A 3769-nucleotide genomic window follows, 5' to 3' on the forward strand; every position below is an offset into this window, starting at 1 on the left:
TCTGTAGGCAAGGACTGGCCTGTCTCCCAAGATTTGTGAGAGTGTTGGGTCATCCTTCAGGATAGGTTGTAGATCCTTAATAATGCGTTGGAGGGGTTTTAGTTGGGGGCTGAAGGTGACGGCTAGTGGTGTTCTGTTATTTTCTTTGTTAGGCCTGTCCTGTAGTAGGTGACTTCTGGGAACTCTTCCGGCTCTATCAATCTGTTTCTTCACTTCCGCAGGTGGGTATTGTAGTTGTAAGAATGCTTGATAGAGATCTTGTAGGTGTTTGTCTCTGTCTGAGGGGTTGGAGGAAATGCGGTTGTATCGCAGACCTTGGCTGTAGACGATGGATCATGTGGTGTGGTCAGGGTGAAAGCTGGAGGCATGTAGGTAGGAATAGTGGTCAGTAGGTTTCCGGTATAGGGTGGTGTTTATGTGACCATTGTTTATTAGCACTATAGTGTCCACGAAGTGGATCTCTTGTGTGGACTGGACCAGGCTGAGGTTGACGGTGGGATGGAAATTGTTGAAATCATGGTGGAATTCCTCAAGGGCTTCTTTTCCATGGGTCCAGATGATGAAGATGTCATCAATATAGCGCAAGTAGAGTAGGGGCGTTAGGGGACGAGAGCTGAGGAAGCGTTGTTCTAAATCAGTCATAAAAATGTTGGCATACTGTGGGGCCATGTGGGTACCCATAGTAGTGCCACTGATCTGAAGGTATACATTGTCCCCAAATGTAAAATAGTTATGGGTAAGGACAAAGTCACAAAGTTCAGCCACCAGGTTAGCCATGACATTATCGGGGATAGTGTTCTTGACGGCTTGTAGTCCATCTTTGTGTGGAATGTTGGTGTAGAGGGCTTCTACATCCATAGTGGCCAGGATGGTGTTATCAGGAAGATCACAGATGGATTGTACAGACTGGACAGTCTCTACATAAGAGAATAAATGGACACATCAGATGTCGAGAATTATAACATTCATAAACCAGTCGGAGAACACTTCAATCTCTCTGGTCACGCAATTACAGACATGAATTACAGACATGAATCACCGATGTCACTGGGTGGGGGCTTGAGCCGGTTTTGCATTGTGTTATTGGAATGGAACCCCTAGATACTGAACCCGGCCCTTGCTGCTGCCAACTCTGACAGGCAGAAGGGTTACACTTGTATCCTTGAATGGGTGGGAAAATAGCTTCAGTGTCAAGTTCCTCTAACAACTTCTCTGCACTTTTCAAACATTTTGAAATCCCTCATCTGAGCGGTAAGACTGTAGGTATGACTTTGCTTTGTCCAGTTGTTCCATTGTTCCAGATATGTCAAGGTCAACACCTTGGAGTCTCTTGCTTACAACATTTATTTCAAACATTATGTCATTCCACAACACTAAGCCACACAGAAATTTGAAGTGATGTATGTTTTTGGTGATTCCATTTCCCTCTGCCACTCTTCTCCCATGAACAGTTCCTGTCACAGCATTATCCTCCATAATGGCAACTATGGCATCATCTATCTTCCCAATTTGGTGTTTGATAGGCTTTATCGCCTCCACTCGACTTTCCTATTGTGTGGCACTCAGTGGTTTCAGTATCAGAGAGGATGTTCCCAGATGTTGCTTCAAAATTTGCCATCGATGAGTTGATGCTGAGAAAAATACATAGATGCTTTGAATTACATTAAAAAATTCAACAGCCTCATGGAGTACAGCCTCAAATTCAGCCATCAGCTCCACAATTTTAAGGCCAATTAAGGTTAATTTCCATTGTTTGGCACATACAGCTGATCTGAAGTGCCACGCAGTGCTAGGTTTGGGGTAGCAAGCATTCTCACAATGGCAATGAGCCTTTTCATAACATTTTGCCAGTAAAGAGACTCTGATGCAATCTTCTCTTGATGCTGATCATCTATGGTGGCCTTTAACCTTAGTCTCATCTCATGCTCTTTCCACCTATGGAATGCTCTCTGGTGATTTGCTGCCTTCTCATGGCATGCCAGATTTCTAGCCAGATTTTTCCAGTCCTTTATTTCTGTAGAACCCAATGTGGCTAGAACATTAGAGTGGAAGAGTTTGCAACAAAACCAGTATGCAGCATTCTGGGTTTTTGAGTACATAAGCCATGGCCTCTCCACTTTATCACCATTGGGGATTTCACGCCAGTAATGTGTTGGATGGAAACTTCTCTTTTCATTGTCTTTGGGGAACATGAAGTTTTTCACTTGTTGAGGCCAATGCAGTACAAGGAAGTACCTCAGGCTACTGCTGTTATGAATTATACTTAATAGGTCATGCACACAAACTGTTACGAATTATACCTGACAGGTCACACACAGGAACTGCTGCGAATTATACTCGATAGGTCACGCACAGTTCGAGTCTAGGCTGAGGCACACGAACAAAGTCCACAACTGCAGAGTTCCCAAAGATACTAAGTTTATTATGGTCGAGCGTGGTGCCCCCCGCTAGTCAGAGAGGGACCCCGAATGTAGGTTATTCAAAGATTATAGACCTTTTAGCAAAGCATGTTGCCCTCGTGCATCAGAAATCTCAGCCAATAGACAAACCATTTTCTTATCTCCCACCTATCCCTGCTAGGTACGTTCCCCGTGCTTAAACTGTTACTTCAATTTCCCACCATGGCCCTGAAGCAATGCATCAGTAACTTCTCTTATCAGGATGGGAGGCCCACATCAAAGGGTCAGGAGGCAGGGAGTTAGGAACAGACAAAGAACAGAAACCGGGAGTCAAGACAGGCTGGAGACGGGGGTTGCGGGGGGTGGGTTCACAGGAATGCAGTATCTAAGGAACACTCCTCCTGGTACATGATGAGCTTGCTTTGAGACAATGGTGAGCCCCAAATCAAAATGGAGTCACGTATGCTAACTTTTCCTTAACACTGCTGAAGTGGGTCCACAGTCCTGGATCATCTAGACTTAAGGAACGAAACTCAGGAGCAGCTGTTTCTTGCGCCTCCACCACACTCTTCTCTGATCTACACTTTTCTTCAGGAATGTGCATGGTTACATCCATTTGAGATGGAGATAGGGATGCTGCAGTAGCTGCCAGGTCACCTGCACTCCGACTAACTGGAAGATCAGGCATCTCCTCACCACTCACATCCTCACTGGGGCCGGAAGGCTCACCGTGAACATTTGTGTCTGTGTATCTCAGGAGAGCTCCTTCCTGCTTAGATAGAAAAGCTTCCTTCACTTTCTTTCTTTTTCTGAGTGCTGCCCCAGAGGGGCGTTTTCTTCTTTCACTCATGACTGCTGTTCTGTGCCAGCTATAGTGGCCTTCAACACTCAGTGGAAGGGGACAAATAAGCAGGCTGGTAACAGGCCTGAGTGAGGGAAGATATCAGCGTCTTAAGGGCCTAACTGGCTCCTACTGTTTCAGTTGACTGCCTGTTCTCCCCAGGTGGGTTCAGGGAAGCAGCAGGAAACAGGAAGCTGCCTGAGAAGCTAGGGGTTAATCAGTCCAGGCTCCTGGGGGTGCTGGAGAGGTACATGAGAGGCTCCTTCTCCTGTCTCTCCCTGCAGCTCCTGCTGCTTTCTGCTATTCCCCCTCACCTTTTCTCCTGCCTGCCTGTTAGGTCTCTTGTGCCCTCCTTCCTCCAGCACAGCACTCCCCCATCTCTGGGCATCTCGAGCAGAGAATACAGATGCCCCAGCAGCAGACACAGTTTTCTACGCTCTGGGTCCTAGTGGTGCCTCCCCACAGTCTGGCACCTGAGGCGGCCGCCTCAGTTCGCCTCATGGTCAGGCCAGCCCTGGACCCTGCCCAC

The sequence above is a fragment of the Lepidochelys olivacea genome (assembly GCF_965140295.1).
Source record: "Lepidochelys olivacea isolate rLepOli2 genome assembly, chromosome: 14".
NCBI lineage: Eukaryota > Metazoa > Chordata > Testudines > Cheloniidae > Lepidochelys > Lepidochelys olivacea.